The following is a 26,761-nucleotide window of genomic DNA, read 5'->3' as shown; positions in this document are numbered from 1 at the left end:
TTAGCGCCCAAGCTGCAGTTTGGGGTCGCAAGATGTTTGGAGGACACTGGGCTACAGAGAGTGGACTGCATTGTTATGAGGAAATTGCCTTCTCTCTTCTAAAAGCTCTCACCTTGCAAATCGCCCCCTCCCAGCGCAGGCCCAGCTTACTTCTTAACTCTTCCCCTGCTAGCTAACCTTTTCAGTCAGCCCTTCAGCAAGGAAAAAAAAAAAAAAAAAAAGGCCTTGCGAACAAAGCCTCGTTTTGAAGCCTTTCCCCACTAAAAGTTCGCCCCTCCCCCTCCTTTAAAGAGGCAGTGTGGGGGTAATTTTCTCCTTTCCTTTCTTTCTTTCTTCTTCTCTTTTCCCTCCTCTTTGAGTTTTGTGTTTCTGCCATCCACGCTTGCTTGCGAGGCCGTCCTTGTTTGAGGGTTGATGGATATTTCTTCAGATACCACCATACCGCTTGTTATTGTAACACTTATTGGTGATAAAGTTCAGTGTAAAAATTAAGCAGCTGCAGTGTAGCAGCACAAATTAGTTTAATGTAAGCAGTCAGGAGCAGCTGGCTGGCTCAGGACTCGAATTTAGCTGTGGGGGGAAGGGTGCTGTGACGCTGACAGTGTTTTTTTTTTCCCCCCCTCTACATAAACATTTTTTTGGCTGTTACAGCTTTTGTGCTGATCATGTGACAGTGTCCCTAGGCAGATAATTTATTTCTGTGGCTTTCATGAGCAATCATTAACCTTCAGACACTGGGTTTGCATTCCGCTTTGTGGCATTTGTTATTATTGTTATTGTTATTATTATTATTATTCTGTGTACTAACTAGTTTAATTCAGACACTGTCAGGAGAAAATTACAACCAATTCATAACAGGCGGCAATGCATAACACTTAACGTGGCTATTAAAGCAGATTTTGTTCACAAGATCACTCTCCTAGCTTAGCTTTGCTGGGTGTTCTCGGATCAGAATTGTCATTTTCATTGTGGCTATCATTGGGAGGTTCCTTCAGTGTCCCCTTCTGATTGCCAGGCCTCTGCAAGGTGACTTGGTGAGATCTCCCCCTAGGCAGTCTTTCCTGCCTAAGGACACTGGAAGAGTAAAGGGCTTGGGGATGGGGCTTCTGATGTTGGACTCCTTGTTCGGTCCTTCTTCCTTCAACAACAAACCAGCCTTCAGTAAACAGTGTGGCCATTGGCAGAGAATAACTGGAGTCAAGACATATAAGGACTGAAAAACAAAGAAGCCAGCCACGGTGTCTTGCATAAATCAGAAGGGACAGAGGAGTATCATTCCTGGCATCTACTAATCATGCTGACCCTGGGTTTTTTGTTTTGTTTTGTTTCGTTTTTGTTTGTTTTTTAATTTATCTGTTGCTTCGCTCTGTGATCTGTTTGTGTTGACCGTGCTTTTCTAAAAACCAGTAATTCAGGAGTAATGTGTGCAGGACCACTCTCTGGTGTCTATCATACATGATATCTTCAGACACTTTCAGAATGCCGATTATCTTGTGGGTATTGTGTGGGGCCTGTTAGATATTCATTTATTCTTTCTCTCATGGTGCATGGCTGGTGGGGGGGGGTTGCCACTCAAGATTACTTGTGCAGAGGGATTTGATAAAGTGTATTTATAAACCCCAAGGAGCTGTGCTTACTGCCAAGCAAGAGGAAGAACTGTCTCCTTTTCTGTTTTACCCTCCTTAAAAGATTCCAGTGACTAGAGTTATCCTCCATTGATCTTAATATTCCATAAAGATAGATGCGTGAGTTATTGAATGCGGGCCCAGAAATTCCATCCTCTTGCAATTGTGATTTGAGAGCTAAAAACGCAGTGGGAATGGATACCGTATGTCTTTAAACCTTTGCAAGCATCCTCAGTGGGCCAGATGCTGGACTGGAAACAGGCAGGACTTGTTAAATGGTACATACGTGAAGGCCAACATTTTGGGGTGGGGCCGGTGAGATGGCTCAGTTGGTAAAGACGTTCATCTTCCAAGCACGGCGACCTAAGCTCCATCCTTGGAAGGGCCATAAAGGCAAAAAATAACACTCACTCCACAAAGCTGGCCTTAGACTTTTATGTTCATCGTGTGCATGCACGACAATAGCGACAACAATAACAGCACAGTTTTTTCTTTAAGTATTTGTGTCTTCGGTGTTCCATAAGGCCCTTGGTGGAATGAACGGGAGTATGCACCAGCTATTTTATGAGTTGCATTGTTGCTTGGAAGGGTGAGGGGACAGGAACTTCTTTGTCCTTGGAAGACAGATTTCCTTCACAAATCTAGGGTCCTAGAGCTCTGGCTTTCTCTACTTCATTCCAAGGTCATGTCTTTGCTCACTGGATCCCAGGTTTATCCATACAAGCTGGGTTGGATTTGTGCTTACCTACCCATATTGATTAAGTCTTCTTCCTGGTTTTAACAGAAATTAATACAAAAATGCTGCCATGAATTCCCCCCCCGAAACATAGTGATACCCGAGTATCGAGTTCCGTATGCCTGGTGGAGAAGTCAGCCCCAATAGCAGTCATGTTACACAACTTGCCTTCATCAAGGGCAAAGATGTGCTCAGAAAACACGGCCAAGAAGAGTTGGGAAAAGCCAATATATGAGGGTACTTTTCTAGGTCAAACTCTCACAGTTTATTCACTCTAGATACTTTGTCATCGTTTCCTTTCTAGATTCAGCTTCCTGTGGTGAGCTTCCCTTGAGGAACCCATCCTGTCCCCACACCCCCAAGTTTGCCACATGCCTGAAGTCCTTTCCAGGCCATGTTGTTCCCTTTTGAGCTCTAGCTGGCTTGAATATGCCAGTGTACTCTTAGCCTCTGTTCTAGAACACACCCTGCTGTTTTGTATTTCTGTCTCTCCATATCAAGCCTTATATTCCGAATCACTGTGTTCTAGAAGTTTCTACACATTTTTGCTCCCTGGCCAAAACAGTCTGTCTCATCATCTCTTGCTCTCAGTGCTTACCTATTATTCTTATTCACCTCTGTCATTATAGTAACCGTGTCCCTAAACCTATCATTCGGTGACCTACAATGATTTATTCTCCAGCCCACTAATTTTATTACTGATATAATAAGTATGAAAAATAGCCCTCTTGGATGCAGGTTATATATTCATGGATTCAACCAATCTCAGGTTGAAGTATTTGAAAGGAAAATTGTACTTGTACTGAACGTACACAGTCTGTTTTCCTTGTCACCAAACCCCGAATAGTATAGAATAGCAACTATTTACATACTCTCTATGTTGTTTGAGGTTTTTGTAAGCAACCAGGATGACTCAGAAGGCGTGGGGAGGTTCTACACAGCTTATATGCAAATGCCATACAGGTTATATGTAAATGACTTGCTTCTGGAATCCACGTAGATCCTCAAGCTAATCCTTTCCAAGATGACTGTGTTGAAGAAGTAATGTGGGACAGTCTCTTGCACTTTATTAGAGCCTCATTTGCCCGGTCTTTTAGTCATTGCATATGTCTGTATGTGCGTGTTTATGCGTAGACACACGTGTATGTGTTCATTTCCCTGTGGAGACCAGGGGTTGACAATCCTGCATCATCCTCAGTTGTCCACCTTATATTTTGAGACCCAGTCTCCAACTAAAACTGGAGCTCGCCAACACAGTAAGTCTGGCTGGCCAGTGGGCTCTGGGCTGCTCCTTACTCCTCCCTGCTGCTGCTGCTGCAGTCCTAAGCGTGCATTGCCATGCCCGGCTTTTGATATGAATGCCGAAATCCAAACACAGGACTTCACGATTGTGCAGCAAGTACCTTATCCACTGAGCCATCTCTCTAGCTACTTTGCTTGAAGTTCATGACAAGGACCTTCAAGGCCTGTATCGACATGGGTTCTATTTTATAGACAAGGAGGCCGAGGCGCGAAGATGCTGAGTGACGTAGGTTTCCCAGACAGAAAGTGACCAGATCAGGATTCTATCCTGGACATCTGGATTCCAGAGGACAGTCCTTACTCATGTTCTGCTGTTCCCATGCTATTATAACACCTACTTCATACTGCTCATACTGTCTACTCAGCAAGTCTGTTACCCATCTACCATCTGCCAGCTGCGACTGTTACCGGTTCTCAAAACTCTTCATCATTGCTTGGGCGATAGAACAGGGGGTGGGACAGGAGACAGTGAGGGATAACTACATCCACAAGGCCGCAGTTCTCAGACTGTGGGTCGTGACCACTTGGGGGGGGGGTGTCACATATCAGATTACAATCACACTACATTACAATTCATAACAGTAGCAAAATTACAGTTATGAAGGAGGAGTGAAATAATGTTATGGTTCGGGGTGGGGGTGTCACAACATGAGAAACCATATTGAAGGGTTGCAGCTGTAGAAAGGTACCTTATGGAACACAGAGGCAGAGATGTCGGAGGCTGGGGTGGATGTGGGAGAGAGCTGGAAAGGTCTTCAGAGAAGGTAATGTTTGTACCTCAAAAGAAAGATATATTCCATAGACTGGGGAAAAGGAACAGGAGCACAGGAGAGTTTTCATGGCGAAACCAAGGTTGGGAAGGAAAGAAAATGTTTTCCTGGTTTTGTTTGTTTGTTTGTTTGTTTTGTTTTGTTAATAAACTTGTTTTTAACTGAAAAACCTTTTGAACATGTTTTCTCCCTCCTCCAGTTTCTGCTTCCCTCCTCACCTAACTTTTTGTTTTTGTTTTCTCTCTCTTAAAAACAGAAACAAAACAAAAACAAACAAGCAGCCAAAAACAAAACAACAAACAAAATAGCAACAACAAAACCCCTAAGAAACATCCCTACAAAAACACAGAAACAAAAATCAAAATAAACGAAGACTGATGTGACCCCCCCTAAACCACCACCACCACCACCAACAACAACAAAAACCAAAAACAACCCGAAAACCAAACCAAAACAAAACAAAAAACCCAAAGCATTTGCCTCATTGACAAAAAGTCTACAAAAATCCTGATTCGTTTGCCTTTATGATAGCTGAAGCTTGGTGATAAAGTGTCCCCTCTGGTCCTCTGTGAGCCTCTAAATTATAATAACTTTAAGCAGGTATTGAGCTAAGACCAAAGATGAGACTAATATAAGATTCAGGAAATAAGTCAGCTTGATATCTGAAGGAATGATTTCATTCATTTGTTCATTCATTCATTCACTTGATCTTTCCACTGTCATTTATTGAATAACATACTCTAAGCCATACTGAAAACTTATTGCGAGAACAAAACAGCACCCTTATCTTGAAGGAGCTTAGTCTAGTAAGGCAAAGATAAGGGGAAAATATAAAATTACTGCTGAACAGGATCAGTGAAACTAGAAAATCATGTACCAGGTAAATGAACAAGGAGCCCCTGTCTCTTTCTGCCTTAATCAGGGAAGCTTCATTTTGGTGGTATGGTTTACTTGTGTTTGAGAACACAGACTAGGTATTCATTAACCTAAAAATGTAAGAAAACTCAGAGTAGACAGGGAGATGCACATTTGCAAAGGAGGAGGGGTTGGAAGTTTGACAAAAGCCCAGAGCTTCCATAGCCACCATCCAGGGGATTTCCGAGCTTTAGGTGTGGGTTCAGACGAGGTGAGATAACCAAGGGAAAGTTAGAAAGGCAGGGGCATCAGCCTTTCACCGGAGGCAGAAGATGAACCCGGAGGGACAAGAGGGAACTATGGAGAACAGTGGGGAGTTATTTTAGTGTCAAATGGTTGAGAACTGATCAGGGTGGTAAAAATGGAGAGAGGAGGGAGTGTTTGTTTATTTAGTTTGAGGACAGACTGGGTGTGAAATTGTGGGATGGGTAGGAGATGGCTGGGATACCTTCTAGGATACCAGGTAAGCTCCTAGAAACTGGTGGGGGTTTAATCAGGAATGAAAACCAATTACAGTTGGTCTACAATAGCAGTTATTTCTACAAAGTTGCCTCTGAATTAGGGAATGTGAAATAGCTCCTAGGAGAAATGCAAGTCAGGTTCCTCTGAGTTTCTGTCTTATGCGAGCTTCTGTTTGATGACACCTTATGTGTATTGTTGATTCATGAGCACTAGTGTCACATCCTGTGGTACTGTGGCTTGTACCCAAACAAAACTTACCAAATTCCTCTTGTTCCTCTGTGTGTCCGTGAATGGCTGCAAAAGAACTCGAGTGTGTGTGTGTGTGTGTGTGTGTGTGTGTGTGTGTGTATGTGTATCAGCAAATCAACTTCAGTGAGTAGTAAAATCTACATGCCGAATCCACTAACAATAAGGATTTTCTATGCTCACTTGAGATTAGGAAATTTTGCTTTGACATTTGGCTTAAATTTGAGCCTTTGAGACATGTATTCGGCAGGTCTTAGAATGAAAGGCAGGAAAGATACTGAGCCAGAAATAGACATTTGAGGTAGTCTAGTTTGTAAGTGGCTGAATCATCTAAGCACAGAAAAGATTATTATGGGCCATAAAATTATTTATATGGCCCAGATTTAAGGAGGGGAAGGCAGGAGACTCAAGAGTTCAAGGCCAGCCTGATCAGCATAGTAGGTTCAAGGCCAAAGTCGCTACATGATAAGAGCCTATCTCAAACAACCACAGTCTAGGTTTGTACTCAGAACACTTGCTGAGATTGCATAAGGTCCCGGAATTAACTGCTCAACATTGCAAAGGGGTAGGAGTGGGGAGAGCCATCAATGGCACATCCACAGCGTCAAAGCCATGTAGTGCTAGGGCCAGGATTGACAGAGTACATGTGACACTCAAGAAAGCTCATGAGAGAGGCTTTAACTTCAACTGTCTCCTATACAGCCTACAGTGGTATTGGCTATAAACAACGCTCTGAAGGACAGCAGAGAGGGTCCCAACAATTTGATTCAAAGTCTTTTCTGTGCGACTGGCTTTCAGAGCCAATGCCAAAAGCTCCAGGAAAGAGGACATGGGTAAGAACTTTATACTGAGTTGTTCCTGCAGCCCACATGTCATGGTACGACTGTCATGGTAGGGACAAGAGTATCCCAGCCGCTTGTGTCTGGATATCTGTGACCATTACCATCAACTAACATGACTTTCTAAAAGATGTATTAACTTTAAAGAGGCAACCTTTGGGGTTAGACACGTTTGCCTTGATACTGTTTTCGGTTTATGTTTTTGGTATTTCTAGCCAACTTCATCCTTTTTATATTAACATCATAGCGCGTCCCCCTGTGACTGCTGCTGATTTCATCTGTTTTCTTCCCTACTACGATCCCATTTCTAACTGTATAAACTGAACAGAAAGCAAACAAAACAAGGCAAAATCTGAGTTGGATTCGGAATTCAATCCTTAAGTAATTTTTGTTTGCACCGAGTGTTAGATATTGTGCTACAACGTGGCTATGTTGTGGCAGATGCCTTAAATATGACCTCTGTACTCCTACACCTCAACGTGTAAGAAATACAATACAGGCAGGTCACTATATGTTGACTTAATATTGGGCAAATCACTTTAGTTCTTAAGAAATCTCCTCTCACTTATAAAATCATGAGTTTCCATGTCTAGCTTCCTGTTTTGGCCCTGTACACTCAACAATTCCATAACATCCATTACTCTCTTATTGTGTCACAGGATGGTGGCCAATGCTATTGTGGTTCTTGGTTGTTATAGGAAAGCAAGACTTACGAGATGTTGTCTGAGTTGCAGAAATCTTTGAGCTCCTGGTCCTTCATATGCACAAATCCCCTGCAGAAAGTAGCATGTGTTTGTCAATGCTCACCATGAAACTGTTGAACCCTGAAGTATTTGGAATCCGTCGAAAGATTTAATGAAATGAGGTGGGAAAGATGCCAGCCTTGGGAAAAGGATTTGAGAACACCAGCTGGAGACTGGATCCACCATTTCCCATTGTTATGCTTGGGTTTCACTGAGTGACTCCATTTGAAAGCCACTGCTGTGCTGCTGAGAGCATTGGCAGAGCTCATACATTGTTCAGGGTCCCACAAGAACATCTTAGAGGGGCTGGAAGAACTCAATCAAGGCAAATGCAGTGCTGGATATTGGTTGCGTGTGCAATAACTTCTGCCTACCACCCCCTTGCTTGCTTAGATTCAGATCTGTTGAAAGCATGAGCTGGAGCGCTAATCCAGATAAAAAGTGTTTTTTAAGTAAATATTTGATAGCTCCCCAGTAGAGGCTAATGGATTCTCTACTGTGTGCAGCACATATTCAGGTGTGGACACATAGTACTACACTTGATCTTAGCCAAAAGGCCGAGAAGCAATAACACATAGTACTATTAGCAAAAGGAAGCTTATTAATACCTTCTATGAAAAAAATCACACCGAAATACAACAAATGGCTCCCAAACTAACAGGTCCCCCCCCCCATTTTTTTAAAGAGGAAAAAAAGAAACACCTGTTATCAAGAAAAGACATAAAGAGTTTTATGAGTAAAGATGACTTTGTTTAAATTAATATGCCACCATGATATAGCAAGGAAGCAGGTTGAATCTACAGGATGGGGCATGGGAGTTGAACTTCCTGCTACTTTCGATTAACTATGTAACATTAGATATTATAACATTAGAATTTTTCCCCTAACACTTTCCGTAGATACAGAGTATACACTGAATTCGTTTGTGTCCTTTTTTTTTATTTGTATAATGATGAGCCAGTGTAGGCATAGATCTAGTTCTTCAAGGGAATGACTGGCTCTCAGCCTAAGCCAATGGGTATATACCAGTGTATTTGAAACTGTGGTTGGAATTGAACTGAGTGACTTAAAAAAAGCAATGCATTTAGGCTCCTGGAAGTACTTGATCATTATGAAATGTGGTCAACTTGGCAATGAAACAAATGTTAATATTTTCAGGATTGTAGAAAGCCTTGGAACCTATCTGAGAAGGTGTTCAAGGTCCTTGGCTGTCTCTTCCTGACTGTTTTCTGTCATGAGCTCTTCTCCGTTTGTCTTTTTCTGACCTCTTGCTTCCCCTTCTAGTGTTTCCACTTCTTCCCCTTCGGCCTCCTCGCTCTTTTTACATGAGATTTCTCTCTTATGTACAAACACGAGAGAACCGGAATTTGAATACAAACTCTTAGGGATGAAGGATGCTGTGTGAAGCAGGTGTTATGGCCTCTGTTGGAACCTGTAGAAGGATTATGTCATACCATTCTAGTTCCCCAAGGGGGTAATAAAAGGGTTTCGGTTTTGCCATTCAATAGTTTAACCAATGAAGGAAAATGTGACACCAAGAGACATGACTGAAAAGACAATAAACAAAACTCCAATTAATTCCTTGTTCCAGAATTTTGTAACATTATGAAAAGCATATGGTCAAAGCCACCATACGCAGAAAGCACCAAGATAGTAGGGCTTCCATCCTTAGTGTTTGTATTATTTTAAAATGCATGGGGAAAGGTCTGATAAGGTCTTTGGTGAATACTGGCCCTCTGGTGAATTTGGAAAGTGTATGAGATCCGTTAAAATTGTGAAGTTTGATGGAAATGGGACCATAGAGTAAAGTAGACAAACAGGAAACCATTTTTACCAAGTAGAGAAAAATAGTAAGTCGCAGGCTATAATCCTGAAAGGGTTGTGGATAGAGCTCACTGAAAGGGCACTTGCCTAGCATGTGTGAGGCCCCAGGTTCAATTCCCAGCACTAAATGAAAAGTAAAGGGAGGAAGAGGAGGAGGAATCCAAAGAGGAGGAGGTGGAGGAAATTAAGAAATATTAAAAAACCTGAATTTTCTTTGAAAGTAGTCCAAAACTGTTTCTTGATATACTAATCTAATTTTAAACATAATTCCACCTAAAAATGTTTTAAGGCTTAAAGTATCATGTGTTCTCTGTTCCCTTCAAATAAAGTCCTCTTACCCTGACCCCCTTCATGACTCTTCTTCTGGGTCATAGCCACCTTCTAGATTCCCCAACATCTGAAGGCAGGATAATCCTCTCCCGTCAACTGTTCTGATAGCTTTTTGTTTGTCTGCTATTGTACTTCAGATTCTAGAGCCCAACTCCAATTAGATGTTACTTGCAGCAGGAAGTCTTCTTTGAAGTTAATGGCCTCCTGCGGTTGTCTTATCTCTTTGTCTTTGCTCTTTCCCCATCACTTGCCCTTCCTTCATAAAAAGTGAGGCCAATTTCCCCTCTGGCTGACTGGTAAGCTACAGGAGAACTAGCATTGGCTGGCTCACTCTGGATTTTTAATACTTATCATGATAATTAATCTTTAGAAGAATATGGATTTTAGGGCCAAACCAAAAAACTCTATTTCAGTGGTCATTTGTGTGTGTGTGTGTGTCTGTGTGTGTGTGTGTATGAGTGTGTGTACACAAGTAAGTGTATGTTTGCATGTGCATGCACATATGTGTGGGTGCAACAGAGATGTATGTATGTATGTATACAAATGAGTGAGGCCAGAAGACAACTTCTGCCAGCGCCATCCTCAGGAATGCTGTCCATATCCTTTGAGACAGAGTCTCTCATTGGTCAGTAGGCTAGATAGGCTGGCCAATGAGCACCAGGGATTAATAGTGCACACACTGCATCTTTACATGGGTTCTGGGAGTTAAACCCCTGTCCACATGCTTCAGAGGTGAACACTTTACGCAACAGGCTATTTTCCCTAGCTTGTAATTGTTTTTCAAACAAAAGCACCCCCAAACTTCATTAAACCCATCTCTGAATTTCAACCTTGGGAATTGCAATGACTCTGTTCATCTATCCCTGGTAATTCTGAAGATCCCCTCTGCTTCCACATGACTTTCCTGCGCCTAGACTTTCCCTATCCGCCTTGTTGGCAAACTCCTGCTTCCTTTCTGGTCTCAGCTTCAACAGTGTTTCTTTTTCCTCAAATCTTGAGTCTCCCAGTCTCTCCCTGCCCACATGGCATGAAACAATGGCCACTAAAATAATTATTCAATATACCGTTTGTTTCTCCTTCACTTAGAAGTACAGATTTCTCTTCTATGGATTGTCTTTTCTATTAAATTGCGGGCTACATGTGAAAAGAGAATGTACTTGGCTCAGTATTTTTCTTCAGCAGTGTTTGCAAGGCTGTTCTCTGATTCCCTCAGGATGAAAAGACATTTTGAGATTAGGAGGAATGAAATGGTGTAGAGTTTGCAGGTAGGAATTAGCATAACATAGATAATAGTGTTTATATAGTTATTGAACTTTGATTAAAACAATTCAGGATATGGCCTGGCAGTGCTGGCACACACCTTTATTCCCAGCACCGGGAGGTAGAGGCAGGCTGAGCTCTGAATTCAAGGTCATCTCTACAGAGCAAGTTCCAGGATAGCCAGTGCTCTACAGAGAAAGCCTGTTTCAAAACCAAAACCAAAACCAAAACCAAAAGGAGACAAAAGAAAAACATACGAAGGGAAGAAAGAAAGGAAGAAAGAAAAGAAAAGAAGGAAGGAAGAAAGAAAGAAAATTCAGGATAGAAAATGGCATTTAATCATCAAACCATTAAATGAATTTATACATTGTTGTTCGTGGTATAACAATATTTGAGGGAAAGTGTTATGCATCGTGAGAGATATAAAGTATTCATTTTTCTAATTTTTAATTTATTTTTAATTGACCAAAATCATACAGATTTATCATCTGTAACATATTAACATTATGAGTTAACTCAGATACTTACTTTTTATGGTGAGTATGCTTAAAACCTTAGTGGTTTTGGAGGACATAACACATTATAATTGACTGTAGTCATTATATTACAACTCTTAAATTCATTGATCCTAACTGAAATTTTGCATTCTTTGAATCAATGCAAACATAAGCCAGGGAGCTCTATACATAAATCAGATCTCTTACAATAGCAGCCTCAGGGGCCCCTAGAGTAGGTTCCTGGGTAGCTAGAGCTCAGGATAGTACAAACAGAAGACATCCAGAAGCTCATAGGAAGGAAGGGTACATTGCAGTCAGAGATTTTCCTATTTCTAGCTCTGGTAGCATCTAAGTATGCGTCTATATTTAATGCGTTTATATTGTATATAAAAAACAATTCCTCTTTCTTACAACTGTCTTAATCTATTAGTAAATCACCAGCAGTTGCTCCGGGTTGTGTTTGGTGATGCCCATGTTTAGTTAGGAAGACACTGTTCTCTTCTATTTGTTCAGGGCTGTGACAGAAGTATGGAAATAAGCCCTTGAAAATACAACATGCTTAGGATTTAATTGGCAGAAAAGCAAACATGAAGAACCCAATAAATGCATAAATATTTACTGAGTTTTGCTATGTCAGATAATGAAATAAAATGACATACTGCCATCCTGCTTTTAACATCATAGCCAGGAAGCCCTCAGGTAAGGTAAAGAGATCTTCTAGGTAAATGAAACCAGTATGATGGCTGACACTTATTCTTTGGTTAAAAGATGCAAGATACAGTCTAAGCGATCAATAGGTTTATTCATGTAGTTCTGAAATCTGCTGTAATGGATGTTTCAAGGTGCACATAGATGTCCCCTTACAGAATGAAAGTGGACTGTCCATTCCCTTGTCTTCTGGAATGTTGTCTAACTGGGAATGCACAGTTAAGTGCCTTGCCAGGATCTGCTCTTGACAGCAAGGAGGTGCGTTTTCAAGGCCACATCCCTTTCTAGAATGGCCTGCCTCCAATGATGGACCAGCACCTGCACTCAGAGTTCTGTGGGGTCAGCAGGAGCCTTATTATTGCAAAGGCTTAGTACCTAAGCTTTCCTACTCTGAAATCTTTCCTCTCTCACTGCGTTCTGGTGCCTTTGCTGAGAATAGACCTTCTTATGCAAACTCTTCTTCTCTGAGAAACTTGTTCCTGGGGAGCCAGATTAAATGATACCAACATTATTATTATTATTATTATTATTATTATTATTATTATTATTATTATTCCCATTGTATAAGTAATGAAAGTAAGGCATAGAGGAGGGGCATTAAATACTTAGTCACAGGTAGGAGTCAAGAATTCAGACTTTCATAATTAAGATGCAGAATGTAGGGAGTGGAAGGGTAGGAATGGGAGCATCCTCATAGAAGAAGGGGGATGGAATGGGAGAGGGGGACACTGGGAAAGGGGGCCACATTTGAAATGTAAATACATAGACTATCCAATTAAAAGAAAAAAGATCCAGAATGTATGTTCTTGCTCTACTATTCTGTTTCAGAAAAAGACAAAGAAAACAGGGCTATTCATGTGTTGCTGACTGCCTTTGAAGCTAAGTCTTCTTCTGTGTCTTCTCATATTTCCTTGATCCAGCAACACTGGGTTTCCTTGAGCCTCTGTTAATGGTCACAGGTAAGTGAGCCAGTGTCTGAAGGGGCAGGCAGTGGGGCCTTGGCTAGAGGTGATTCTAATCTAGAGGAGGAATTTGACCAAGGTAAATGGCATTATGGTTAATTAGTAATTGATGAAACATAAATCTAAGGTTCTTGGCTTGGAGGCAAATATGTTTGCGTTCAGCACAGCAATGTATTCTTGTAGTGAGACAGACGAGAAGTAACGCTACCCATAGAAATTCATAATTCTATGAGATGAGAAATCTTACACAGGGAAGAATAATGGAAGATGATGTAATACATATCCAAGAATAAGACAACAAGACCCACTCTCAATATATCCACGAGAGTGTGCACATAAAATTAGGGGACTCTACCACAGAAAATATTAGACTGAGATGAAATTAATCATTAAAAGGTCATTGTCAGCTTGGTGCTGCACCTCCGTAAGTGGAAACAAGAGGGAAACGATAGTTGGCAACCAAGCCAGTGTGAAGAAGTATATGCCTTCTTCTGAGTATTTCCACGATGAGTGCTCTTAGCAGCATTTATGAGAAAGTGGAAGTGGAGAGGGGATAAGGACATGCTGGCACCCCAGACTGGTAAGCTATGGAGCTAGAAATTGTGATCTAAAATGGTATCTTCCGGAACACAAGGCTTATGGTGAGTTGAAGATCGGGGGGACCACATGTTGTATTAAAGTCAGAGGCTGGCAGAGTTTAAGATGCTCATTGGTCCATGGGAAGCCTTTACAATCAGGAAAAACCCAGATTAGGAGTCGAACTGATGCAGTTTCTGACTTTAACTGTCACGGGAAAGGTCGTTCATTTTGACTGTCCATTCCCCTCATAAGATAGGAATAACCAAACTTAACTGTTAGAACTGTAGTGGAGATTAAAAAATAAAGCATGGCAAAAAGAAAAAGGGGAATAAAGAAATTGGCATGGCGTTTAGAGTGAATACACAGGTTCCTGCTCAGAGGGTTGGAAATGTCTGGAGAAAGTCGGACAGAAGGCCAAAGTCTGAAAACGACTTTCAGTAAAATATCAATGTGTACATGGTGCATTGAGAGACTAAGCCAATGGTGGGATGGGTGGTCTAAAGGCAGGGGAGTAAAGAATTACTTGTCTATAAAGCTACATAGTAAAGAGGGCTTATGTGGGACACAGGCTGTGAGGAACATACTGAGAAAGGAGTGACAAGGTTCCACAGCAGAAGGCCAGAAGATAACACTTCTGAGGAAGGCAGGTTGTCAAGGCAAAATGTGGTGGGAGAACTGAGGAACATCTAGTTAGTACATGTGTGCCATATATTCTAGTGCTCAGGTGAATGGCAGATGTGAAAACTATTGATGAGAAAGAAAAAATGAACATTAAAAAAAATGAACAAAGCCACGGACTCCTTTCATTTTGGTTGTCTTTTGGTGTGGAAGGATGCCCGTACTCAGGTGAAATCTTACTAGGTGAGATAAGGCTACATACAGCCTGGATTGGGCAGTGGAAGGAAGGGCGGAGCTGAAACTTAGAGAGGGGAAAGAGAAGGGGGTCGGGGTGGGGCTGGACGGAGAGAGAGACAAGATGGAACCAGGAGACGGAGCTGACCCACGTGGTCTGGAGAAGCCGCAGACAGCTAGGGACTTCGTAGATGGGCAATAGAGTAACGTAGGGCACATTTGCCACATCTAGGTGTGCAGCTTGTATTTATATAAATTGAGTTTTGTGTTCTTTGTGCAGGCATTTTGGGGTTGGAGTTTTACCGTTATAAATCTGGCCGGTTATTACAAATCTCTAGTGTTGTCGTTTTACCGGGCTAAAGGGCATTTGAGTTAGTGGTAGCCAGCTTTCTGCAGGCTAGACGCAGGGATTGAATGGTCTGGGAAGATCAGAGTGGCTTGGCAGCTGCCGGCCCTGGGAACCAAGACCACTACTTGGGGCTCCCCATGGGTGTTGACGAGATCGCTGGTTTAGCCCTGTTTGATTTTTAAACTGCAGGCTACAGTCTTAGTTAGGGTTTTATTGCTGCGATAGACACCATGACCAAGGCAACCCATATAAAGGACAACATTTAATTAGGGCTGGTTTACAGTTTCAGAGGTTCAGGCCGTTATCATCATGGCAGCAGGCAGGCAGATGTGGTGCTGGAAGAGTAGCTAAGAGTACTACATCTTGATCTGATGGCAGCCAGTAGAAGACTCTCTTCCACCTTGGGCAGAGCTTAAGCATAGGACCTCAAAGCCCACCCCAACAGTGACATACTTCCTCCAACAAAGCCACACCCACTCCAACAAAGCCACACCCACTCCAAGGCCATATATCCTTATAGTATCCCTTCCTATGGGCCAAGCATATTCAAACCAACACATTGCACTTGAGATAGCGAGGTTTCTAGTTGAAGGCTTTCTAGGTAAAGTTACTAGAAAACGAGTGAGAAGTTGTGACTGCATAGATCAGGTGTTGTAGAAGGTTATAGAAGGTATTATGGAAGATTTGCTGTCAGGGGCATAGCAGCAGAGTCTGGGTTCATAGCAGGTAGGATCAAGAAAGATTCATGCAAAAAGATCACAGGACAGTGGCTTTGTACAAATCTTTCCTCTGTGGTTAAATGTCTACTTCGTGCGGGACCTACTGATCGGAGACTAACCTGTGGATCCGCTCCCACCATTACCCTTGGAGGTTGTTTCAGAGCGCACTTCCTGTGTCTTCGCCTCTCTTCTGCTGTGAGATCACATTAGAGTGCCTTCCTGTCACCAAGTGTTCAGAAGGATTGTTTCTGTTTGTCCAGAGAGTACAATCAAGACGCAGGCTGTTCTCTCTGACAGAGATGACACTTCCCAGAGGCTAAATGCATTTCTGTGAGTTGTGAAGGGAAATGATGTAGTTCCAATTAGGCTCTTCATGCTCAAGTATAGAGGCCAACTTGACCTTATTACCAATGGGAAAGAACGAGGAGAAATATGCTATTGCTAACATTCTCTTGGGCAAAAGAAAAAATGCTATGGGTAAGTAGTTGCCTTAAAACTCTGCCAAAGCTAAGTTTTTTTTTTTCCCATAGAGGCAAATAGATGCATTTATAAATTGAAAAATTGTAAGAATCTACAATAAGTGAATTAGAAGGTATAAGCCATGCTGAGCCAAGAAGCCCTTTCAAAACTTAGAACTTATTATATTCCAATAACAAATTCCAAATTCCTCAGGCAAATGCCTCTAGGAAAATAATTCATTATAAAGAAAGTTAACTTTGAGCTCCTAAAATGTATTTATTTTACTGACTGTTGGTGATACCTTAGGAATTACTTGCCATACGAATGGTCAAGGCCAGAGTTTAATGCAGATCCACCTTTTTTTTTCCTTCTCAAAGACTAAGTATCAGGATGAACGAAGTCTCAGGAGAAGCCATCTTTGGTCCATCTGTATGCCATAATGAATATTAATGAATTTTTAAATATATAGTGAAAAAGCAAGTTCTACGTTTAGTAAAATATATTTGAGCTGGGAAGACGGAAGAACTCAACAACCTTACTTAAAATTCAATGAGATTGGCTTCAGGCTTCGCATAAGATTAGCTTACATGATGATTTTTTTAACCCCTTAATTACTTAAATTTTATTCTTAGCCATTAATACTAATGCTCCTACTGAAGGATCAGTAACCCTGAAAAAAATTTTTTTTTTTTTTATTTTTAACGAGAATCCCCTCATTTAAGGAAGCAAAATGATTTGGGGAAAGAAATGAAGTGCAGTCCGATGCTTGCTGACCAGCCAGCCAGGACACTCATGATCTGTGCTCTTTTGGAGAAGAAAACCCAGTAAGAAGAATTCTAATCCTCAATCCGTGGGACAGCTTCTTGTCATCGATGACTGCAGCACGTGCTGGACACGCCTATGTCGACATGAAACGCCGGTGTAGCATTTTACAGTGTCACCGTCACATGACAATATGCCTGTCCTGCATCTTCTCTTTTTGTTCTGGGGGGTGCTGGGGAAGGCCACAAGATGGCTTATTTGATTTCCTCCATTTTCTTCTGCTTGGGATACATGGGAGTCTGAGCTCACATGTGCTTACACGCAGCATCCTTTCTGAGAGTAGCATTTTGCTGGAGACCCTTTATTAAACGAACTCATGGGGGTGGGGTGGGGGTGGGGTGGGAGTTAAGGAAGTGGAGAGAATAATGTTCAATTCTTGCTGACTGAAGGACCCAGCGGGGTTAGGCTGTGAGGATCTTATTATCATCCAAGAAAGAGGAAAATGCGCCTGAGTTCTTACCTCACGGCTTTCTGTTCAAGAAACAAAAATCGTGATTTTTTTTTTTAACTCTGTGAATAGTCTTTTCGCCTCTCACACATTATTCCAGGATTGACAATCAAAATCCTATGTCTCTGGCCTATCTGTTCAAGCCCCAAGTTTTTTTTTTTTTTGTTTTGTTTTGTTTTGTTTTGTTTTGTTTTATGCTTGAAATAAATTAGCAACAGTCCTTGTTTTCACTAGTACCCAGTGCTGCGTGTTAAAACAACCTGCATTTTATAAAGAATATTTGAACTAACTGGACGATGTATTCCTACTTCAAAGAGAACGAAAGCACATTTCTTATTAAAGGACCTATATTTTGGGGAGGCTTCTTTTTAAATCCAGTTATTTACATGTAGTATGCTGGAAAAAAAAAACAAATTTCCTTGTTCTGACCCCAATTATTTTCTCCTTAGTATAAATAGTTCAGTTCGCTTCCAACCATCCTGTTCTATCTTACTTTTTCCTGAGATGGTTCTTTGATGGCTATCGTTTTCACCAGCCAATATAGAACCCTATCCTCTGTGAATTGTTGCATAATGACACGCTTTCCAATAAGTCTTGTTAACTGTCTTACATTGAACTAAACCATAGCATACCTCAAGCTTGAATGAAGTTTGCCTGGTGCACACTCTTTCTCCGGGAAGCACACTGTAGACATCTCACATTGAAGAGCACTGCTCCATTGTGTTGGGGTCATTTAGAGCAGCAAAGTCAAATACTGATGCGTGAGCCTGTAGAGAGCATGGGAAAGACACTTGATTACAGTTTGGGAGCTGAAGAAAGAAAGGCTCCGTTTCCTCTTGCCCACCAGTCTCAGCTAGGAATGTTCATCTCTGCGAATGGTTCAGACAACATCTTGAGTATTGTTCGGGGGTTACAAATAAATATCAGCGAACAAGTGAATTCATAAATATAGAATGAGGGGATAGGATCAAGGATTGGGGTGGGGGCGGGGAGTGAGAGGTGATGGAGTCACATGACAAGTGCCGGAGACTGCATCAGGGTGCAGACTTGAGTTTATAGTACAGCTCATAAGCTTATATGCTGTGTTTTAGCTGATCCCAAGACCCTAAATCCTCAACCAGTCATAACTCACCACACCATCACTGTACCTCAACAAAAAGCCCTGGCTAGTGAGGTAACTTAGAAGGAGCAAGGGAGGGGTAAGGGGAGCATCATCACTTGTTAGGACTTCCATGAAGACCAGGAAGCAGCCACTACCCTGGCATCGGTTCCTTTTGCTGTCTCACTGGCGTTACGGGAGCCATCTTAGATCTTATGTTGGACATGGCAGATCTGAACTTTGAGGAGTCACAGGAACCTGTGGTACCTTGCTCTTCATCCCACATTTCCCTTCACAAGGTTGACCTCCAACTCCCCCACAACCGAATTGATAAATGGTGAGTACCAGTCATATATCTTCCTGTGATCTCTTTTGCTACCTAGTAATAATTTATGGATAACTTTCCATTTTACTGCATATAGCGTTTAATTAACTCACCTCGTAGTCTCAGATCGTGTCCTGCATTTTGTGCTAGAACACTGCATTGAACCAAACAAGATTTTGTTCACAGAGCTTGTATGGTAGTGACAAGTTTTCAGAAGAAAAAAAAATCGTGTAAGGGTATAGATGATGGTCAAGATAATCATTATTGATGAAGGTTATGAATGATTTCTTTAATGCCATTTGCCCAAGATTTGAATGACCTAAAAGGATCAGCTAAACTAGCCAAAAAACTAACGAATATTATGTTTCAGGACCCTTACCCTGTAGTCCTGGGAGGGAATTCTCTTAGAGTTGTCAGATGTTTGTAAAATCTCACAGTAAGACATTTTAACAGCAGTTAGTTCAAACTGCCACCTGTTTCTTCAACTTCCTCTCTGGCTTGCCTTGCATTGGGTAATGTTGACCATGGGCATTTGGGGGAATTGGCCAAGACAGGAGGGTACTGGTAATTTTTTTTTTTTTTTTGGTTCTTTTTTTCGGAGCTGGGGACCGAACCCAGGGCCTTGCGCTTCCTAGGCAAGCGCTCTACCACTGAGCTAAATCCCCAACCCCTACTGGTAATTTTTCAACCACTGATTTTTTTTTTCCAGATTCAAAAACTCTAGTTTGCTTGACATTTTTTATTTTACTAGACTATGTCTTAGGTAATATTGCACACATCCTTCAGGATGTCTCTAACATTCCTGTGTTAAATAAACTGTTTACCAACTCGAAGTCAAAGGCCAGATGTAAACCACTTATTGAAAATGTTTCTGGAACAGTGACTAGAAAAACATGTAAAGAGAACTTGCCTCGGAAAAGACGATTCTTTAAAAGATGTTTGTCATCTTTTTGAGAGGTAGCGTTTCTGATCACGTGGATTCTGACCTTGGAATCTGCAGGCACTGATAAGTTAGAGACTGTCATTTGTTGTCATTAGTCGATTGAAGTTCTATGGCACTGGTTCTCAGTCTGGCCCCTTTGTGGGCCAAAGAACCCTTTCAGGGGCTGCCTATGGCCATTGGAACATTATAATTCATAACAGTAGCAAAATTATGGTTATGAAATAGCAAAAAAAAGTAATTTTATGGTTATAGTCGCCACAGCATGAGAAACTCTATTAAAGGGTTGCTGATTAGGAAGGGTGGGAACCACTGTTCTACTGGAACAATTTAGAAGCTTCTGTACTGAATTAAGACTGGAGAGATGATGGCTCAGCAGTTAAGAACGCTGACTGCTCTTCCAGAGGTTCCGAGTTCAATTCCCAGCACCCACATGGTGGCTCACAACCATCTGTAATGGGATCTGGTGCCCTCTTCTGGTGTGTCTGAAGACAGTGACAGTGTACTCATTTACATAAAATAAAACAAATAAGTCTTAAAAAAAAAAGAAAGAAAGAAATTGAAGCTCTGTTTAAACAGTGTCTTGATTTCTATGTTTAAAAAAAGGTATAGCATGTCTCTGGTGGTATATGAAAAGAAAAATTGATAAAGTTCCAAGGGATTTTTAATTGTTTTCTGTAATTGATGTGTTTGTTCACATGCCTTACTGGCTCCCATTAAGGGATGTTTTCTGATGAGCATCTTCATACCTTTAAGCAACTTCCCTTCTCTAGTGTGTTATTAGAATCTTCCTAAGTATGGAATTTGGCTTTGGCCATTTCAGATACAGAGAGTCTCCCATCTCCCTCGAAATCCAATGCCCAAGACATGTAGGCCCTGGTCTACTTGAATCTAACAACTTTTTAAATTTCTGCTTCTATACAATTAGACCCTCCCCACTACAACATAATGCCTTAACAATTCTATACAAGCCAACACATCATTATTTTGCTGTCACAGGTCTTTCTAGCCTCTGATATAACCTTAGATTCAGTGTGAGAAAATGGCATTCAGTATGAGAATAGCAACCTGCCTGGAGGGAATGATAAAGGAGCTGAGTGTCTGGGGCAGGACTGGGATTAGCCAGTGCCCGTAAGTAGGATAACTGAATTGAGGATGTCCAGGAGGCCCAAGAAGAATGACTGAATTAGTTAACTATCTCTCTTCTAAACATCTGGAACCTAACTTAGAAGACTTCATGCCAACTCTAACGAAGATGTTTTAAGGTTCTATTGCCTTCCTGGTATTTCACCCAAAGGCTATGTTTCTAAATCGTGTTTGCTTGTTTAAAAAAAAAAAAAATTTGTAGAGGCCTGTCAATGGTGGCACGTATCTTTAATCCCAATACCTGGGAAGCAGAGGCATGTGGTTCTCTGTGAATTTGAGGCCAGCCTGGTCTACAGAGTGAGTTCCAGAAGAGCCAGGACTACACAGAGAAACCCTGTCTCAAAACGCAATCAAACAAAGAAACAAGTACAGTACAGAGGGAGAAAGAACAGTGTTGTTGAGAGACCTGGATACCTGTCTCCCAGGGACTTGAGGACAGTGAAGCATCTACACAATCGGTCCCAGCATCTGGCTTGACTGACAGCTTGACTCTGTACCTGTTGGGTGCTCACCGTTGTTATGTATTTCAAAGCCAACTCTTACGGAATCCCTGAGTACCCCAGCCCCTTAGCTCTATTAGATTTTGAAGATGAGAATAACTTAAATGTTTATTCTAATGATTGCAGCATACTCAGAATGGCCTAGCCAGTTGGCATCCCCTTAATTATTTTTTTTACTGACAATTAAGGCCACGATTTAGTCCAGGTGTGAGGTGGACATGACCAGTTTTCTGCCTGGAGCTCTTCAGAACCCTTTGTAGACTGTGTGCCCCTCCACTGATTTCTATATCGTCTACTCCGGCAAACTTCCTCCTGAGGCTCTCTTCAGAGGTCAGTCCTGAGATGACATTAGCCAATGTGGAAAGAGCTGGATATATGGGGAGCTCTTGTCCCACAAGAACACCCCTGGGTCGGGTCATTCAGTGTCCCGTGCCACCTCCATTTTAAGTGGGACAGAAAAAACCAACTTGTTTGCTTTAAATCCGGACAAAGTCCACACTCCAGAAATTCTCTAAGATCTGGATGAAGGCCCTCTGAAAGTTTGTAGAGATTGGAAACTCTGAAACTTTGAAAACATCTTTTTTTTTTCTTTTCTTTTCCTTGTTACCTTTCTTCTTCTTTTCCTGGTTTCTGTTTTCTCTACTCTCTTCCTGGTTCCTCCTAGGAGAATTTCTTCATAGGTCATGCACACACGCATTCTTCCCTCAGGGTCTGGTTCTGGGAAACCAGTCGAGGACTGTCTGCAGTTAACGCACGTATAACAGCTGTGAGACATGGCCAGAGACCATATCCTTCATATTCTCAGCCTCAAAACTTGTTCTACGCTTTGTTCTTGAAAATGCCATGGGGTCCTTGCTTCTTCTGGCAGAGTTCACAGATTTTTCAGAACTAGAATTAAGTTCAGACATCTTTTTTTTTTTTTTTTTGTAATTCTTTTTTTTAATTAATTTTTTAAAGATTTTATTTATTCATTTTATATATGACGAGTACACTATCACTGTCTTCAGACACACCAGAAGAGGGCATCAGATCTCGTTACAGATGGTTGTGAGTCACCATGTGGTTGCTGGGAATTGAACTCAGGACCTCTGGAAAAGCAGTCAGTGCTCTTAACCGCTGAGCCATCTCTCCAGCCCTATTTTTGTAATTCTTGCTGGGCTTAGGATCTTCCCGTTCATATCTCAACTCTGTAGGTGACTTCTGCCACAAGTGTACAGAGTACCAGGAAATACTTTGGCTTCTACACGTTTGACTAATGCCTAACATCACATGGTTGTGACCCGCCATTGTTGATGCCTATGGTCTACCAGTATTGATGCTTTTCAGGATTGGGCCTGAGTTGGCTAGATCTTGGCCAGACTGCATATTCTGCCTGTATCTGGAAATTTTGAAAAACATCTTTCTTCTTTTCCTTGTCTCCTTTCTTCTTTTCCTGGTTTCTGTTTTCTCTACTCTCTTCCTGGCTTCCCCTGGGAGAATTTCTTCCTAGGTTATCTACGCATGCATTCTTTCCGTTGATGGAAATAGAGACGCCATCGATGGAGAGATTTCAGAGCCCTGAGGACAGGTCCTCCGTTTCCTTCCCATCCTGCTCTACCTGACACTTCCACCTCCAAGCAGGTCTTATGGCTGACCCCCTAGCATGGGCCCTGATGAGTAAACGTGAAAGGACAGGGATGTAACTGTCAAATCCTTAGGACCTTTGCAAGGCTCAGCTTAATAATCATATATTGAGTGGATAAATGAATGGCTACCTTCCTGCATTATTTTATAAGACTATATTTACATTTAAGTGTCTTCATCGTGGTATCCTAAACTTTGTTGCTGATACTTAAAAGCTTAATAAATATAATATTTGGGGAGGAGACATAGTTTTTTTTCAAGGGATACTTAAAAATCTTACACGTGTGGACCTATATAATCCAAACCTCAAGGCTGCATTCTTCAAGATAATAGGTACCAGGTCAGGCCAACTTTATGTAATATCCTTTGCCCCAGATGCTCATAACAAGTACTAATAAATATATTTTGTCAGTATGAGCAATTAGCCTCAATACTTTATGGTGTAACCTTCACTACAGCTCCACGAAATTTAGAATCTTATTGTCACCCCTATTTAGAGATAAGGAAGTTGAGGCTAATGAACTCATTAGTCCGTGGCAAGACAGATTTGAACTTGAAACCAAACTGGAGGATGGTGTTTGGTCCCTGAACTACCCACTGTGTGGTGATGGTAGCCATAGTAGGGCCTCAGAAATTCAGAGGAAATGACAGAGTTTCTATCTTCTTTTCCTCCAAAGTTAACATCCATGTAATGGAGTCTATGTCTTTCTCATCCTCTTCAACAATTACCAGTTCCAACTTCCCTTCTTATTTTAAAATCCCTTGCATTGACTATTTTATCTATAAATATTTTAGGTTATATATCTGAAAGAATGTAGTCACATCCCACCCCCCACCCCCCATTTTGGAAGAAGGTGTTCCAGGCCACCCTCAATCCCACATTCTTTTTGCCTCATTCATCTAAGTAAATTCTGGGATTAAAGAACTTCTTTTTCTTGCATATGTATGGGTGGTATGTGTTGCTGTAAAATTATAAAAAATAAAAGGCTGTCTTTTACCCCCACTGGGTCCATCACCGCAGTGCCCCAAGATACCTAATAGATAACTTAATCTCAGTCAGCAAAGCCTCTCGCCCGCTCTGCTCCATCCCCTATCACACTGCCGATGGCCTCTCTCTGAGCCGTCAGCAATCTCTCTACCCTTTCAGTTCCCAAGACAGGCGGCCACCATGCCAGAAATATACATCCCAATTCCGTGGCGGCTTAGTGTCCCAGCTGCCACATACTCTTTTAAACTTAATTCGCCACAAGAACAAACACACAACACAATAACCTCTGATCCAATTGATGAGATATAATTGCCCACCTAAACATACAAAGCCCTATACATATCCATCCCTCAAGAACATTCCTAACAACCTGTAAAGGTACAGAGTGGAATCTTAACATCTGCCTCCGTGTTCTCTTGGCTGCTTCCTCTTCCCGTCTCTTTCCGTTCCAGTCTCCTCCCCTTCCCTCAAACTTTTCTCCCGCCCATCCTTCCTTCTCGTCCAATGACAGGCCTCGTTCTAACTTGTATCTGCCTTCAGCCGCATGACATCATCCTACAGGTATGCATGAATGTGTATATATGTGTTTGCGTGACTGTGGGTCTATGAGCATTAGAAACATGCGCAATGAAGTTGCATGACCATATCCTTATATAACACAGAACCACCACGTATAACAAGTATAGGTAAGAAAACAAAGCATGTGTAAAATCCTACCAAATACCATTATCATCTCTAAAGATGGTGATCAACAATTCCCAATCACCAACTGTCCCAGCTGTATTTCATTGTCCACTTGTTTCTCCCACACTTTTTGGAATAAGGGTTAGCCAATTGTAAGTATAAATGAGGTTCATACTTTTGTCAGGTTGTTTTTATGGTTCCTTTTAAGCTATGGGTTCCCTTCTTCCTCAGAGGAACAAGATTCTTTGTTGTGTAGGGTTTCCAAAATATCTTTCCAGGTTTGGATGAGGGCACCCTAGGGTGATGTTTAGCGTGTTCCTCTTTCCCTAAATTGTTTCTGATAGTCTCATCTAGAAGCCTGGTTGTACTGTTTATTTATTTATATTTGGCAAGCTGCCTTCATGGCGGGGGTGGGGGGTGGGGGTGGGGTGGGGGGTTGGGGGTGGGGTGGGGGTGGGTATTATCTGCTCCCATCTGGAGGTGCACATGTTTTATGTTACTCATTGTAGGATGTTTGCAGTTGTTGATGGTTACGTCTAATCTGTTAACTCATTATAGTTCATACATGATACCCCTTCATTTATTATACAGAAGACTTCCTATGATGACAAGTTTTCCTAGTTAACTATGACCCCCAGTCATAACTCTGTTAGGGAAAGTGAAACAAATGCTTGATTCTATTCCCTTACCAGTAACCAATATATTTATATCAGCTCATAGGCTCAAATTCCACCCTCTACTACCACCCATTTTTTTTTTAATTTTAAAGAATTCAACCTGTAGAAAACTTTCATAGAGGATTCCCTTTACAGTCCTGTTCCCTAGTTGTCTATTTTCTCGGCAATCACTTTATTCTGCCTTTGGTATGTGTGCATACTTATGCTCATACATATATATATATACGTGCACCCTACAGTAAGTTGTCGACATCTTGATCTTTATTTCTCAGTCCTTCACCATCCTTCCTAAGAAGAAGAATTTTTTCCTACACCATCCCAATACTATTATCAAGGAACATAACTTAGAGTGATTGTCATTAATAATTAATCTACATTCAAACTGATTCTTGTCCCGGTAATGTCTTTTGAAACTATTTTTAAAAAATTCAAGAAGGCTCATGCATAACATCTCATCATATCTTCCCCTTTTCTCTCCTTCTACACTTTGGTTACTCCTTTCTGTTTAAATGAGAACCAAGGTTTGCCTGAGCCCGAGTCTATAATTTCATACCTTTTCGCTACATGACAATAGATCCTCGAAACCTCTCAAACGATTTACAAAAAATGTCAACATTTGTGTAGCCACCCAATTCCTTTATGTGACTCCTTTGTAGTTTATTTCCCTGTACTGTAGAAAAGGGACTTTCAATTAGTTTCTGGAAATTCGATATTATTGAAAGTGATGGTAGTGGATCTGTTAAGGTGGATTTTCAGAACTGGGATTGTTTGAACAGAGGGTAGATGAATATGTAGTTTGCTTAAGTTTTGCTAAATTCTGTCCAGGGTTTACAGTGTACTGCATTCCCAATAATAAGAGATGAGAGAATGGGTCTGCTCTGAATTTGGGCCAATCCCATTGAGAAGCACCTTGGTATCAAGTTTGTGTACTTTTAACTTGCATTTGTCCCTTTATGGATGACGTTGTATATCTGGACATGTGTTTGTATCTTTTGGTTTGGCGAACTGCCTCTATTGGTCTTATCTTTCCATGAGATTTTTGGCTATTTCTTTCCAGGGATTTTTAAGGATATTAATATACTGGGCCTTCATCTGTGTATTTTAAATGTTTCCTCTTAGTTTGGCATTTGACCTTTAATTTTATATATGATTTTTCTTAACATGTCAAATAATGAAAACATACTTTTAACATCTAGATACTCTTTTTTTTGCTTGTTTGTTATTTTAAAAAAAAAAAAGGACTGTTCTGTGTAGTCTTGGCTGTCATAGAACTTTCTGTGTACACCAGGCTGGCCTCAAACTCGCAGAGATCTGCCTGGCTCTGCCTTCCGA

The 26,761-nt window shown here is 41.4% G+C and overlaps 1 long non-coding RNA gene across 1 annotated transcript in view; it reads left to right on the top strand.

Annotated features, from left to right (window-relative positions):
* The window catches only part of LOC102546831 (uncharacterized), a 118,327-nt gene that overhangs the window by 67,964 nt on the left and 23,602 nt on the right, over positions 1 to 26,761 (top strand). The window contains exon 5 of the long non-coding RNA XR_001835532.3: positions 13,086 to 13,216. This is a non-coding gene — a long non-coding RNA (uncharacterized LOC102546831). The remainder of the gene's footprint in view (positions 1 to 13,085; positions 13,217 to 26,761) is intronic.

The sequence above is a fragment of the Rattus norvegicus genome, chromosome 1 (assembly GCF_036323735.1).
Source record: "Rattus norvegicus strain BN/NHsdMcwi chromosome 1, GRCr8, whole genome shotgun sequence".
Classification (NCBI taxonomy): Eukaryota; Metazoa; Chordata; class Mammalia; order Rodentia; family Muridae; genus Rattus; species Rattus norvegicus.
This window is presented reverse-complemented; position numbering and strand designations above follow the sequence as displayed.